Genomic DNA, 17,234 nt, shown 5'->3' with positions numbered 1-17,234 from the left:
GGGGGTATAGGGAACTTTCGGGATAGCATTTTAAATGTAAATAAAGAAAATAATAATAAAAAAAAATTTAAAAAAAGAATTGTAAGATAAAATCATGAATATATTTTAAAAAGTCTTAAAAACCTGATGAGACATCCCTATTTCTTGCCTCAAACATCAATTAAATTAGTTATTGCAGAATATTTATATTTAGTCTATTGCATAGTAAATTTTTAGGTAAAATTGACAATCATTATACAAAAGATAAGTTGTTAAAATTGCTTTTATGCATGCTTTTGTACTTCCTGTAAATTTATGCCTGCATCCCATAAAGAATACATCTACTTTATTTATAAACAGCCCTTCTATGGGAGAGAAGTATATGTGATTGGATCACAAGTTTATTCTTTTGAGTTTCCTCCTGTTTCAACACAGATAACTGAATTGTGTGCTGTAGCCAGTGTTTTGAAATTTTGAAAAATCAAGCAGGTGGAGACATTCATAAAGATTATTATAAAATAGTAGTAGATTTGAAAGTTTGTTTCTTTACTATTCCTTTGCATCTTCAGGATTGTGAAAGATTTGCTTTCAGTGTTCTTTCTATTAATTTTAGAGAGCCAATGAAAAGGTATCAATGGATAGTTCTTTCTTAAGGCATGGCTAACAGTCCTACATTATGTCAAAAATTTGTGGCACAAGCCATTCAGCCTAATAGACAGCAATAACCAGTAACATACATTATACATTACATGGATGATATCTTATTTGGAAGGAAAGATCATCAGGACTTGCTTCTATATTATAGAAATTTACAACAGGTATTATTTGATAAAGGATTACAAATAGTTCCAGAAAAAGTGCAAACTCAAGATCCTTATAATTATTTAGGTTTTAGGCTTACAGATCAATCTGTTTTAATTATTTGTAGGGACAATTTTAAAACTTGAAATGATTTTCAAAAGCTGTTAGTTGATATTACTTGGTGTCTTAGTCAGGGTTTCTATTCCTGCACAAACATCATGACCAAGAAGCAAGTTGGGGAGGAAAGGGTTTATTCGCCTTACACTTGGATACTGTTGTCCATCACCAAGGAAGTCTGGACTGGAACTCAAGCAGGTCTATGAGGAGCAGGTTTGGCTGCGGCCCCAAGATGGCGCCCGGGACTGCCGCCAAGTCTAAAGGTTAACAACTGACTTCCTCATATCCCTCAAGGTAAACATGTCCGTTAAACTGCACTGCACAGATGCACCATGACGAAAGATCAGATGATGTGACGAATGTAGTCCTGTGCCAATGAACTATGCCTACGTGGAATAAGGTGATGGGGAGTGGACTAGAGGGTATAAAAGGGGCTGGTCAAGAGAGGTCAGGGGGATCTTTTTAGTGCACATAGTTATATTCCTGAATAAACTGCTTTGAGAAGAACATTGGTTTCGTTGCTTCTTTTCTGCTGGTAGGAGACGGTTGCGACACAGGTCAGGAAGCAGGAGCTGATGCAGGAGCCATGGAGGGATGTTCTTTACTGGCTTGCTCAGCTTGCTCTATTATAGAACCCAAGACTACCAGCCCAGGGATTGTCCCACCCACAAGGAGCCTTTCCCCCTTGATCACTAATTGAGAAAAGGCCTTACAGCTGGACCTTTGGCCTTACAACAAGTAGAAAGAGCTACTGAAAAAATGATTTGTTACTTATATAGATTATTCTTTGCCTTTACATTTGTTGATTTTTAATATGACTTATACACCTTACAGGACATTTTGAGGTCAATTGCCTCAATCTGTGGGATTTGTAATACAGATCCTACTGGAGGTAGTGTGGCACAAAACACCAAAGTCCTTTTTATACTGGTCATATAAGAGGTCATTCTGATCTTCCCAGACCTTTAGCTGCAGGCAATGATTGTCTTGACAGAGATTTGATAGGCAAAGCTTTAGTTTCAGATCCTATTGTTTTGGCTAAACATAGTCACAATAAAATTTATCTTTCTAGTCATACCTTAAGGCTCCTACATAAGATTGCTAAGAAGCAAGGTAGAATGATTGTAAAGCAGTGTCCTGACTGTCTTACATTGTCTCAAGTTCCTTGTTTAGGGGTTAATCTATGAGGCTTTATGCCCAATCATATTTGGCAAATAGATGTAACTCATTATTCAGAATTTGGAAAATTGAAATATATACATGCTTGTATTGACATTTGTTCAGGACTCACTTTTGCTTTTTTTCATACAGGAGAAGCTTCTAGAAATATAATTTTATTACTTACAGGTTTTTACTGCTATGGGATTGCCTAAAATCATCAAGACAGATAATGGTCCTGCTTATACTAGAAACAACTTTATACAAATTTGTAAGGAATTTCTAATTGAACATAAAACTGGAATTCCTTATAATCCATGGGAAAAGGAATTGTTGAACATGTTCATTGAACACTGAAAAATTGGCTTTTGAATACAAAAAAAGGGGAGTCATATCCTTGTGCAACACAAAGATTTTAAAATTTAAATGCCAAGGAACTTTCTCAGTGTGGGAAGAGGGCATGTTTGTGTTTTTTCTGCAGGATGCTGAAGGAGCATGCTAGCTGCCAGAGTGGTTAGTGAGACATGCTGATGCTGGGGCAAAGAATGATGTTGATCGTGAGTTTGTAGAGTGTCCTGACAATTATAGAGAAGTTGTATTGTGCCTTCATCCCTGATCGACCCCTTATTACATTCAACAGTATGGGAAGGCCTAGAAGTTGTGGTAATGGTAAACAACACTAAGTTGATGGATATGCCTGCTGGAGGAAATTTCACTATCAATAGAGAAATTAATTACTAAAGATTTAGAACTAAAGTCTCCATATGCTTTTATGGGAGGCACAGCTACAGGCACTTCTGCCCTAGTTTTGCAAGGAAAGAATTATGAGCTTCTTAGAACAATAGATACATAATAAAGAAAAGGAGCTGAGTACACTGCTCTCCACATTGTCCACACATCACCCTTTTTCCTGGCTATCTCTCTTAAGAGAGGGCCTGATACTTGCCAGTATTGCTGGATTAGGAAGTGTCTCAGCCTGTTTCCTTTGTGTTGCATTAGGATGCCCTCCATTGACAGCTGTCCCTTATCCCATTCCTTTTAATATATCTCTGGTTCCATTCCTAAGACCTTTTCTTCAGTTTTTGAAGTATCTTTGTTCTTGATCCCTGAACAACAGCAATTTAAATTTTGCTATACTAGTCCGAATGACAGTTTGTGCAATCAAACTAGCTCACCTAGTCAGGATCTGATTGCCCCTGGAGGATTTTTTTTTTTTTTTTTTTTTTTTTTAGCTTTTTTTGTTTTTTCATGCTGTTTTTTTTTTTTTTTTTTTTTTTTTTTTTGGTGTAGTGGCACCCTTACTAAAAAATTCTTTCCAAAAACATAGATAAAGAATTGCTGTGTCTTCCCATGACCCTAGTTCCTCAGTTGACCTTGCTAGCTCCTGCCAAGTATTTGAACTGGAATAGCCCCCTGGATATTAAAATAAAGCAAGCTGTTTTCCTCCTTGTAGTGGCCAGTGCCTCCTTGGTAACCTCTGATATGGCTGCTGGTTTGGCTGGAGGAACTTTAACCCATTCTCTTCTCATCACTGCCAAATTATCTCAAAAATTTGCTTTGGCAGTGGAAACCTCCATTGAATCATTAGCTTCTTTACAGAGACAATTAAGTTCCCTCGCCCAAGTTGCCTTACAGAATCCATGAACACTTGATTTGCTGACCACTGAGAAAGGTGGCACCTGTCTCTTTCTGAAAGAGGAATACGTTTCTTTGTGAATGAGTGGAAACTCTAATCCAACAGTTACATAAACTTCATTTGGAGCTCCAGAGAAAACAGTTTTCAGCTGCTGCTGATAATTGGTGGAAGTCCTCCACGTTCGCCCTCTTGATGCCCTCCATGGACCTTTAATGAGCATTTTATTAGTAGTACCTTTGGGGCCTTTTATTTTTAACAGATTACTGGTTTTATAAAACAGCAGATTGATTCCTTGGCATTGAGACCTTTGCAAATTCATTATCATAGACTTGATTTGGATGGGAGAGGCCTTGCTGAACCTGGGGTTAATAATTCTCCTTCAGGAGCTGCATAGGATTCAGACCTGTGCATACCGGTTCTTGATAAAATGAATCCAGTATGGGCACCAGCATGGGTTGCGAGGGAAGTTAAGCACTGCAGGGGAAGGTCTCTCACACGGGCCATCTCTGAATTCCCTGAGACAAACCTGGTTTGCAAGGAGGTTGGTATCTGTTTTCAACCTTATCCTAAGGATTTCTCTATGGCTCTGCCTCCAAGATACCAAGAGCCATGACTGTGGGTCGTGACGGTACCCACGGGAGGAATCAGGTCAAGGCTATCCTTTGCTGGGTAATGCCCACTCATCCAAGGATGAGATGACTATTAATCATCCCCGTTCCATGGGGCCTTAGTGAAAATAATTAAAAGGGAGGAGATGCAGGGAGCCATGGCCTCATCCATAGCCTTGTGGATATTTTCTAGCTTACATAAACAATCCTGAGAGAACATTCGTGGTCATAACAGTAAGAATGTTTGTGGGTAAAGAGGACACTGTGACTGTTGGTTTCAGGAGCTGGAGATTGTCACCTGACCTTCAGAGAGCCCCGGGGCTCTTCCGCCCTCCCTTGAAGCCTCTTGCTTATGCTTACATTGCCACTCCTGAGTAAAGTCCTCAGAGCTCTCATTCTTTGTGTCTCTTTTCCTTCCCACTCTCTCACTCCCTTGCCCTGGGTCCCTGCTGACTATCCCTGCAGGTCAGGGCACACTATAAAGAGAAAAGCAACAAATTTGAGAAAACAGTAGCAGGAACAGTATTTAAATAGGAAGACAACATTACTGAGGGTTTCCAATCTCAGGTCATACCACATTAGTGGGTCATAAAACTACTTCAGTGAGTCTTCATTAGCAGTGAAAAATTCTAAGGAACTAGGATATTAAATATCAATGAACATATATTAATCAGGGTTCTCTAGAGAAACTTAATGAGTAAGAGATATTTGTATAAGTAGTTATCCTTATATATGTATACATAGGCATACATGTGAGTATGGCTATAGTGATTACACTTATGATTAGGTAAAGAATTATTGTAAGAAATAGCTCATTTGATGATGAAAATTGAAAGCTATAATCCCCCCAGCCTGAGCTGGAGTGATCCTGAGATGAAAGGACCCCTGCATGGAACTGCACGTCCCAGAATGGAGCAAACCTAGGATATGGCAATGACTAACCCCCAACACGAGAGCCACACAGCATGGGCAGGAGCAAACCTGAGAAGAGATGACTCACTTCTGGGTCTGCATGGCCCAGGATGGAGTAAGCCTAGGACAAGACAAACCCTCTCTCATGCAGGAGCAAGCCTGTGATAAGATGGCCTCTGCTGGGGGCCACAGGGCCCATGTGAGGAAGCAATCTGGAGATGATCACCAGTCTGGTGAGAGGCAACAAGCTTGAGAACAGTGCAATCCTAGATGTCAGACCATGCATGAGATGACCCTGCCTGCTGCCACACTGCATGGGTGGGTCACAGCATTCCTGAGACAACCATAAATACTGAGATACCCCAAGTGCCACTATGAAGAGCAAGTAAGTGGTGGGGAAATGGAAGAGAAAGAGAAGCAGAAAACTGTGTGCACAGTGAAGTGAAGAAGAACTGGAGACTCTGAGGGTAGTGAGAAACAGCCTGATGTGAATAGCTGGCAATTGCACCTAAAACTATGGTGAGGTTCTGGCTTGTGCGGCCAATAAGGGCTAAGTCTGGGTCCATGGCCCTGCATCAGTGGGGATCTTTTACCACCAAAGGCCAGGCAGACTTCCCTGGTCTGGGCTGTCACCCTGGGCCATGTTGGTATCTTCAGGCTGTGCAGAACTGGCCCCACCCCTTGGCTGGGCATAGTGGGATAGCTGACCCAAGGGCTTGAGATCAAGAGGACTGGCCCCAACCCAACCCTTGCTAACTGCAGTTTTCAGGAGAGCAGTTCCTGAAACTTGCCTCACAGTTGCAGGTGAGCTGGTCCCCAGGGTATAAGCAAGGGAGAACTGTCCCTGACACCCATCTCTCATGTGGTGGCATGGACGAAGAAGAGGTTTTCTTCCCCCATTGCCATCCCACTCCCCATCTCTTCCCTTGTCCCTTACCACCTGTGGCATATGGGATACCTGGCCCTGGGGTCATGAGAGGAGGAGAGCTGGCTCTGCCTCTTATCAGGGACAGCACTCAGGAGAATGGGTCCTAAACCTCCCCTGGGCAGCACAGTAGAGCTGACTCCGGAGTCAGCTAGACCCAAGGGCATGAGGATGGGGGAGCTGATCAGACAATTTGTCTACTGTGCAGTGCAACAGATGAGGGAGAGATGCTCTCTAGATACCCCTCTCATCCTTTACCACCAGCTGCAACACTTGAGAGACCTGGCTTTATACCTCACCTGGGCTGCAAAGTAGAGCTGGCTCTAAAGGGATGGCTGCAGGTGAGCCAGCCCTGAGGACATAGGAGCAGGAGAGCTGGCTCTGCCTCTTGCTGGCTGTGGCATTGGATGGCCTAGCCAGGGCAGGATGGAGAGCTGGTGCTATGGGTACAGTAAATCTATGGGCTGACTAACTCAGCTACCACCAAAGCCCAGATCCAGGACTTTAAGTTGTCCCACCCCAACGTGTACCCCATAGATGAGCTTCTAAAGCAAGTGAAGGGGCTAACCCTACAGACACAAAACTACAGGATCTTCATGACACAGGATAACAACAGGATATGAGAGAGGAGTCTTGGTGAGGTGTTAGTATTGATAGTGTAGCGAAGTCAGAGGTCTTGAGCAAGTACAACGGCTCATTGCAATGAACATTTGCAAGCAATCAGTCTTGTCAAGGTGTTTACTGTGGGACACACTATGACACACTACAGCTTCCACAATGGGATTTTTTTTTTCATTTGGAGGGAGTTGCAAGGGTAAAGGACAGGTACAAGGGGATGAAGAGATAAGTGTGATTGGGGTGCATAAAGTGGAATTCACAAGAACAAATAAGAATGTTTTAAAAAAGAAAGCTAAAAGTCTTTATTGTAAGTAGCCTGGGAACCTAAGGAAAAATTAAGGTTGTAATCATCTGACAGATTCCTCTTCTGGGAAAAATCAGCCCTCTTTTATTTCAAGAAAGCTGACTGATGACAGGTGTGGTGATGTTCACCTATAATCCCAGAACTTAAAAATCCGAGACAAGAGGACCATCATAAGTTTGAGAGTATCCTACATATTGGGACCCTGCCTCATTAAAATAAACAATAAATATTCCAGCTGATTGAATGGGGCTCAAGCACATGGTGGACATAAACCACTCATTGTCTATTGAAGTAAATACTTATCTCATCTAAATATTCCTTCACAGAAACTTAGACAGATGGTTGAAAAAAAACAGTTGTGTACTGGAGCCTTAGCCCAGATGACACATAAAATTAGCTATTGCAGATGGCATCCTATGGTCAGAAGACACAGTGTGTTTTGTGAAATGTTTCCTTCCTTCACTATGAATATGGATTGTATTTCACCTTCAGTGCCTTATGCATCAAGATACCCAGTGAATATTTTTTTAAGTTATTTTCATAGACAAGAATTAGACTAGCTATATAATGAGCTCAGCGGGTAGAGGCACTTGCCACCAAGCCTAATGACCTGAGTTTGTTTCTGGAACCAACATGGTAGAGGGTGAGAACCAACCCTTGAAAGTTGGTCACTGACCTCCATGTGTGTTACATGCATGTGAGTGCATATATATAAACACAAATAAATTATATATATATATATATATATATATATATATATATATATATATATATATATACATTAAGAGTACCAAGCTATTTTAAGTGACTTTTAATTCTTGACATTTTAGGTATTTTTTTTTTCATAGTCTCCTAAGAACTTCTAACAGTACGTAAGACCAGTTCATAAATCAGAAACTGATAAGTATAACTTAAATTTTTTCAAACCCTATTGCTAATGATGATTCTTAAGTGCTTTAACCTTCCTTTTAGCCTACCACCCACCAGAAGTAGTGAAGAAGAAAGGACACAGGGGAAATGGTTCTGCAACTCCCTTCTAAACTGTCAGGTAACCAGCAGTTCAGTTCACAGATCAGCAGCAGCAGATTGATCCACTTGCAAACACTTAGAGTCAAGATAGCAAGCATGAATCAGCAGTGGTGGCACTACCTGCCAGAGACAGGACCTCAGCAGGAGGGGCAAGAGTCAACAGGACCACAAGGAAAAGTTCTCTGTTGTGCCTCTCTCAGTGAAGTGAATATCAGCAAAGACAGGAGACCAAGAAGCATTTAGCAATGCAAGTAAGCCAAGCTTGACTTCCTTCACTGGCTGTTGAGTCCCATATATATTCCCTCCAAATATATGTGGCTCTACGGCTCTTGCCTCACTATATGTCTTGCCAGAGCACTAGAGACTGATTCAGCTGACATCACTCTGCCTATTAGCCCCAGTCCTCAGATACAACAAGAAGTTGCCAGCATACTACCAGAAGTTTTTTAGTGAGGTTCTTTCTATGGAGTCCCAACAAATGCAGCTCAACTATACAATGTAAAGCAGACCAATATATGTGTGCCATTAGCAAAGAATCCTTCATCACATGTCTTTTCACATGCTTGCTTTAGTAGAGCATCCTTTCACCTGTGAAACGTTCCTTCACATATTTGCCTCAGCAAAACACCATCCAACACAACTGACTTTTCAAAAAACTCTTAAGTTTCCACAACAGATAGGAGAGTGCACAAATCAGCAAACATCTCTCCTTCTGTGCAGTCCTTCATCAATTCCATGTGGGCTCCAGTGAGAAGAGACATAGAAGATGGAATGAAGAATTTACTGAGGGTCAATATGATACAGGGAGAATTCAAGATCTCCAGCACCATGATAAGATTGCTGGTATCTTTCAGGTTCTCAGGAGCACTTCACACAAGCAGTATAGTGGGTTATAGATAGACAAAATTGAGAAATATAACCTTTTCTGGCAAAAGACTAGATACAACATAATTTTTGTTGTTTTCCTTAAAGCCTTAGTGATATCTTTGCATGGCCTCTTGTTGGAATTTGAGCACAATGATTTTCTTAGATTCAGTGTTTCCAGACTTACTTATAAAAGATAATTTAGTAGCTCGGCAGAAAAAAAAATGTCTATTCATAATACCTGAGATGCCTACCTTATCTCAAGTTCAATTTCATGGTAAGTTATAGGGAAATTTCTTTCAAGCCCTCTGGTTGTTCCTTCCCTTTTTGCTACCTGTTTCATACTATGAATCTCTCCCTAAGAGGTGGCAAATTGACACATAAGAACTATGCAGCTTCTAAAAGGGAGGTCACCTACTGCCACACTGTTCATCCTTGGCTTTGTCATTCTTATTCTATGCTTTTCTTTTTTTCATTTTCTTTTTAATTTTTGAAAGAAAATGATTTTCTTTTTTCATTTTCTTCCAAATAAGATACAGGATTGGCATGCTTACTCCTATAGCACATATACTAACGTTGGAACAATACAGAGAAGATTAGCATGGCCCCTGCACAAGGATGCATGCAAATTTGTGAAGCATTACATAATTTTAAATCCAGGACACAATGAGAAGACTAAACCTAAGGATAATAAGTTAAGATGAGAATGAAGATTTTTCAACTTAAAGGGGCAGTAAATATCTTCAACAAAATTACAGAAGAAAACTTCCTTAGACTTACAAAAGTAATGCCCATGAACATACAGAAAGCCTACAGAACTTCAAATAGTTTGGACCAAAAAAGAAATTCCTACTATCAGATAGTAACCAAAACACCAAATGCACAAAATAAAGAAAGAATAGTAAAAGCAGTAAGGGAAAAAGGTCAAGTAACATATAAAGGCAGACCTATTAGAATTACACCAGACTTCTCACAAGAGACTATGAAAGCCAGAAGATCCTGGACAGATGTGATACAGACCCTAAGAGAACACAAATGTCAGCCCAGGTTACTATACCCAACAAAACTCTCAATTACTATAAATGGAGAAACCAAAATATTCCATAGCAAAACCAAATTTATAAAATATCTTTCCATGAATCCAGCCTTTCAAAGGATAATAAAGGGAAATCTCCAACACAAGGAAGGAAACTACACCCTAGAAAAAACAAGAAACTATTTTTTCAACAAACCTAAAAGAAGATAGCCACATCAACTGAATCCCAATTCTAACAACAAAAATAACAGGAAGCAACAATGACTTTTCCTTAATATCTCTTAATATCAGTGTATGAAAATCCTCAATAAAAAGACACAGACTAATAGACTGGATATGTAAATAGGACCCAACATTTTGCTGCATATAGGAAACACATCTCAGGGACAAAGACAGTCACTTCCTCAGAGTAAAAGTCTGGAAAACAATTTTCAAGAAACAAGCTGGAGTAGCCACTCTAATATCGAATACAATAGACTTTAAACCTAAAGTTATCAAAAAAGACAAGGAAGGACACTTCATACTGGTCAAAGGTAAAATCTACCAAGATGAACTCTCAATTCTGGACATCTATGCTCCAAATGCAAGGGCATCCACATTCATTAAAGAAACTTTAATAAAGTTTAAACATTGCACAGCACACAATAATAGTGGGGGACTTCAACACCCCACTCTCATCAATGGACAGATCCTGGAAACAGAAACTAAACAAAGACACAGTGAAATTAACAGAAGTTTATGAAACAAATGGATTTAACAGATTATCTATAGAGCATTTTATCCTAAAACAAAAGGATATACCTTCTTCTCAGCACCTCTTGGTACCTTCTCCAAAATTAACCATATAATTGGTCACAAAACAGGTCTCAATAGATACAAAAATATTGAAATTATCCCAAGCATCCTATCAGATCACCACAGACTAAGGCTGATCTTCAAGAAAAACATAAATAAGAGACAGCCAACTCTCACATGGAAGCTGAACAACACTCTACTCAATGATAACTTGGTCAAGGAAGAAATAAAGAAAGAGATTAAATACATTTTAGAGTTTAATGAAAATGAAGGCACAACATACCCAATCTTATGGGACACAATGAACGCATTCCTAAGAGGAAGACTCATAGCTCTGAGTGCTTCCAAAAAGAAACTAGAGAGAGCAGACACTAGAAGCTTGACAGAACACCTGAAAGCTCTAGAACAAAAGGAAGCAAATTCACCCAAGAGGAGTAGACAGCAGGAAATAATCAAACTTAGGGCTGAAATCAACCAAGTAGAAACAAAAAGAACTATACAAGGAATCAACCAAACTAGGAGACGGTTCTTTGAGAAAATCAAGAAGATAGATAAATCCTTGGTCAGACTAACAAGAGGGCACAGAGACAGTATACTAATTAACAAAATCAGAAATGAAAAAGGAGACATAACAACAGAACCTGAGGAAATCCAAAACACCATCAGATCCTACTATAAAAGGATATACTCAACAAAACTAGAAAACCTGGATGAAAGGGGAGTTTCCTAGATAGATTCTAGGTACCAAAGTTAAATCAGGATCAGATTTACTATCTAAATAGTCCCATATCCCTTAAAGAAATAGAAACTGTCATTATTAATCTCCCAAACAAACAAACAAAAAAGCCCAGGACCAGATGAGTTTAGTGCAGAGTTCTATTAATCCTTCAAAGAAGACCTAATACCAGTACTCCACAAACTATTCCACAAAATAGAAACAGAAGGTACTCTACTAAATTCATTTTATGAAGCCACAATTACTCTGATACCCAAACCACACAAAGACCCAACCAAGAAAGAGAACTTCAGACCAATTTTCCTTATGAATATCAATGCTAAAATACTCAATAAAATTCTCACAAATCCAATCCAAGAACACATCAAAAATGATTGTTCATCGTGATCAAGTAGGCTTCATCCCAGGGATTCAGGGATGGCTCAATATATGGACATCCATCAATGTAATCCACTTTATAAACAGACTCAAAGACAAAAACCTCATGATCATCTCATTAGATGCTGAAAAAGCATTTGACAAAATCCAATACCCGTACATGATAAAAGTCTTGGAAAGATCAGGAATTCAAGGCACATACCAAAACATAATAAAAGTAATATACAGCAAACCAGTAGTAAACATCAAGCAAAATGGAAAGAAACTTGAAGCAATCCCACTAAAATCAGGGACTAGACAGGGTTACTCACTCTCTACCTACCTATGCAACATAGTACTTGGAATCCTAACCAGAGAAATTAGACAAAAAAAAAGGAGATCAAAGTTATACAAATTAGAATTAAGAAGTTAAAATATCACTATATTCAGGTGATATGATAGTGTACATAAGTGACCCCAAAAATTCCACCAGAGAACTCCTAAACCTGGTAAACAACTTCAGCAAAGTGTCTGGATATAAAATTAACTCAAGCAAATCAATGGCCTTTACCTACACAAAGGATAAACAGGCTGAGAAAGAAATTAGGGAAACAACATCCCTCACAAATAGTCACATAATATAAAATACCTAGGTGTGAATCTAACTAAGCACGTGAAAGATCTGTATGATAAGAACTTCAAGTCTCTGAAGAAAAAAATCGAAGATCTCAGATGATGGAAAGATCTCCCATGCTCATGGNTTGGCAGGGTTAATATAGTAAAAAATGTCTATCTTGCTGAAAGCAATGTACATATACAATGCAACCCCCATCAAAATTCCAACTTAATTCTTCACAGAGTTAGAAAGGGCAATTTGTAAATTCATCTGGAATAAAAAATACCAAAAACCCTAGGATAGCAAAAACTATTCTCCACAATAATAGAACCTCTGGTGGAATCACCATCCCTGAAGCTGTACTACAGAGCAATTGTGATAAAAACTGCATGGTACTGGTACAGTAACAGACAAGTAGATCAATGCAATAGAATTCAAGACCCAGAAATGAACCCAAACACCTATGATCACTTGACCTTTGACAAAGGAGCTAAAACCATTCAGTGGAAAAAAGACAGCATTTTCAACAAATAGTGCTGGGTCAACTGGCAGTTAGCATGTAGAAGAATGAAAATTTATCCGTTTTCATCTCCTTGCACAAAGCTCAAGTCTAAGTGGATCAAGAACCTCCACAATCAAATCAAACATTGTTTAAACAATCAAATAACATTGTTTAAAAATGTGGTACAGATCTAAACAAAGAATTCTCAACTGAGGAATATTAATGGCTGAGAAGCACCTAAAAGTTTTTTCAACATCCTTAATCATCAGGTAAATGCAAATCAAAACAACCCTTGGATTCCAACTCACACCAGTCAGAATGGCCAAGATCAAGAACTCAGGTGACAACAGATGCTGGCGAGGATGTAAAGAATGAGGAACATTCCTCCATTGCTGATGGGATTGCAAGCTGGTCCAACCACTCTTGAAAGCAGTTTGGACATAGTACCAGCAATACCCCTCCTGGGCATATACGCATAATATGTTCCAACATGTAATAAGGACACATGCTCCACTATGTTTATAGTAGTCTTATTTATAATAGCCAGAAGTTGGAAAGCACCCAGATGTCCCTCAAAAGAGGAATGGATACAGAAAATGTGTTACATTTGCACAATGGAGTACTATGCAGCTATTAAAAACAATGAATTTACGAAATTCTTAGACAAATGGATGTATCTGGAGGATATCATCCTGAGTGAGGTAACCCAATCACAAAAGAACACACATGAGGTGCACTCACTGATAAGTGGATATTATTCCAGAAGCTTGGAATACCCAAGATACAATTCACAAAACACTTGAAGCTCAAGAAGAAGGAAGGCCAAAGTGTGGATACTTTGATCCTTCTTAGGAGGGGGAACAAAATCCATACAGAAGGAGTTACAGAGACAAAGTGTGTAGCAGAGACTGAAGGAATAACCATCCAGAGACTGCCTTACCTGGGGACCCATCCCATAAACAACCACCAAACCCAGGAACCTGATATAGCTATCTCCTGAGAAGCTCTGCCAATGCCTGACAAACACAAATGTGGATGCTCACAGCCATCCATTGGACAGAGCACAGGATCCCCAATGAAGGNGTTAGAGAAAGTACTCAAGGAGCTGAAGGGGTTTACAGCCCCATAGGAAGAAGAACAATATGAACTAACCAGTACCTTCAGAGCTCCCTGGGACTAAACCAGCAACCAAAGAAAACACATGGTGGGACTCATGGCTCTAGCTGCATATATAGCAGAGGATGGCCTAGTCGGTCATCAATGAGAGGAGAGACCCCTGGTCCCTGAAGATTATATGCCCTAGTATAGGGGAATGCCAGGGCCAGGAAGTGGGAGTGGGTGGGTTATTGAGCAGGGGGAGGTAGGAGTGGACAGGGGGGTTTTGAAGGGGAAACTAGGAAAGGGGATAACATTTTAAATAAAGAAAATATCTAATAAAAAAATAAAATAGAAATATTCAGAGACAAATGTGGGTGGGGGGAGTACCTTCATAGAAGCAGGGTGTATGGTAGGGGACAGGGTATTTGCAGAAGGGAAACCAGGATTGGGGATAATATTTGAAATGTAAGTAAATAAAATAGCCAATAAAAAAAAGATACAGAATTGGCAACAGAAGCAATGTTCTGTAGTACATAATGTTCTTACTAGTAATTGCACAACATTCTAGCCAAACACATCTTATCTTCTGAACTCCATACTGTAGTTTTATACTTTTATTTTATTTATTAATTAGCATAGAGATTATTATATATCATCATGCTTTTGAACAAACCACAAAGGCTATTTTCAAAACAAAGATTGGCTTCCATGTAATATATGATTATTAATCATGAAGCAATAGTGAAGCAGAGAGTATCAATTGACTTCTCTAATGTTCCCCAAATGCAGCACATTATAATGGCTATTTCCAGTCTGAATAAACACAATGAACATCTCTGGCCCAACAATTTTGCTGTCTTAGGTAACTAACACAAATGACACCTTTAAATTATGTTGTCATTTTCCTATATGTGTTCAGAATGGGCTCTCATGCCTTCAGCACCTCCCCTCACTCAGCCTACTCCTCTGTTAGCTCCCTTTGGTCCCTTAGACAGTTTAACTTCTACTTCCATTGTCACATGATAACTTGATTTTGTGTATCTATATACAATCTAGAAACTGCAAGTGATATTAAACATATGATATCTGAAGTTGCCTTAAAATGATTCACAGGATTCTCTCCAGGAGAGTGACACAACTCCATTGTCCTTCATGACTGAAAACAGTATAAAGGCAATATATATATGTATGTGTGTATATATATATATATATATATATATATATATATATATATATCTCCCACACTTTCTGCATCTGTTCCTATGTGATTGGAAAACTAGGTTGGTTCCATGAATTTTAGCTACTAAAAATTGTGTTGTAGCAATTATTTTCTATAACAATTATATTAATTATGCAAAAAGAATTAATAGGCAAAGGTTTCATGTTGGTATACAAATGACAGATTAAGGCTGGTGCATACCTCTAGCTGCTCTGCTTCCCTGGAGACACCTTAGACTGAGCCAGCCCAAAAGATCTGCTGCACGCAGAACATTTGGCAAGACCCCTCTGTGAGTCCCAAAGGTGCTGCTGGGAGCCCAGTGGACTCTGGATCCATCAACCCCCACCCCCACCCCTGCTGAAAAACACTTCCATTCTGCCCAGTCCTTTCTGCTGGGCAGACGGCTAGTTAGTCTGCTCCCCTGGAGACACCATATCATGAGTAAGCCCAGAAGATCCACTGCATTAGAGCATTGGGCAACTTACACCACAGGCTGAGGCATCCAAGGAGATCTGCTGCACACAGGGCAACTGGCATCCTAGGAGATCTGCTACACACAAGGCAACTAGGCAACTGATCCCCAGCTTGTCTGCTCCTCTGAAGATATCACACCTTAAAAGCATCCTAGAAGCTCTTCTGTACACAGGGCAACTAGGCAACAGACACCACAGTCTGAAGACCTCCTGGGGATTCTGTGGCATGCAGGACAACTGATATAACAGACTGAAAGCCTCCCTGGAGTTCTGCTGCACACAGGGAAACAGAAACCACAGTCCTTAGACCCCCCTGGAGAACATCTTCACACAGGACACCAGCCTGACTGCTCCTTGGAAGACTCATTCTGATGGAGATCTACTGCAGCCAGGGCAACAGATCAGCAGCTTCTCTGCCCCTGTGAAGAGCACCCAGTTGGAAGGCTCCACAGGTGGTCTGCTACAGCCAGGGCCACAGACCTACAAGGAGACCTGAAGCAACCCAGGGACAAAAGACAGAGACTCCAGAGAGTCACCCAGACCAGCAAACACCAGGGGAAAGCCAGATGGAGAGAGACAAGTGCAAAATCTTAAGCAACAAAAGCCAACATACATGGACATCATCAGAACCAGTTCTCCCATCACAGCACGCCCTGAATACACTAATACATCTGAAAATCAGGAAGCTGAACTAAAATTCTATCTCATAAAGACGATAGAGTCCTTTAAAGAGGATATAAATAACTCTCTGAAAGAAATACAGGAAAACACAGGTAAACAGGTAAAAGCCCTTAAAGAGGAAACAAATAAATACCTTAAAGAGATATAGGAACACAAAATCAAACAGGTGAAGGAATTGAGTAAAGAGGTCCAAGACCTAAAAGTGGAAGTAGAAATAATAAAGAAAACACAAATGGAGGCAAACCTGAAAATGGAAAACCTAGGAAAGAGGACAGGAATTATAAATGTAAGTATCACCAACAGAATACAAGAGATAGGAGAAAGAATCTCAGGTGTAGAAGATACCATGGAAGAAATTGACACAACTGTCAAAGAAAATTAAAAACATAAAAGACTCCTAACCTAAAGCATCAAGGAAATTCAGGAAACAATGAAAAGATCAAATCTAAGAATAATGAGAAAAGAGAATGAAGATGCCAGCTCAAAGAACCTGAAAATATCTTCAACAAAAACATCCCCAATCTAAAGAAAGAGATGACCTTATGGTAAAAGAAACCTACAGAACACCAAATATAAGGGGGCAGAAAAGAAAATCCTCTTGCCACATACTAATTAAAACATTAAACCCACAGAACAAAGAAAGAATATTCAAAGTTGCAAGGGAAATGGGCCAAGTAACACAAAAAGGTAGACCTATCAGAATTACACCAGATTTCTCAACAGAGACTATAAAAGTCAGAAGAGCCTGGTCAGAGGTCATGCAGACTCTA

At 39.7% G+C, this 17,234-nt stretch overlaps 1 non-coding gene across 1 annotated transcript; it reads left to right on the top strand.

The window, feature by feature from the left end:
• Positions 1-9,497: 9,497 nt before the first annotated feature.
• LOC115064985 lies at positions 9,498-9,603 on the top strand. The gene has a single exon (XR_003844786.1). It is a non-coding gene; the product is annotated as a U6 spliceosomal RNA (small nuclear RNA).
• Positions 9,604-17,234: the final 7,631 nt, after the last annotated feature.

Source organism: Mus pahari, chromosome 10 (genome assembly GCF_900095145.1).
Source record: "Mus pahari chromosome 10, PAHARI_EIJ_v1.1, whole genome shotgun sequence".
Classification (NCBI taxonomy): domain Eukaryota; kingdom Metazoa; phylum Chordata; class Mammalia; order Rodentia; family Muridae; genus Mus; species Mus pahari.
The sequence above is the reverse complement of the archived record's forward strand: the minus strand, read 5'-3'. Positions and strand labels throughout refer to the sequence as shown.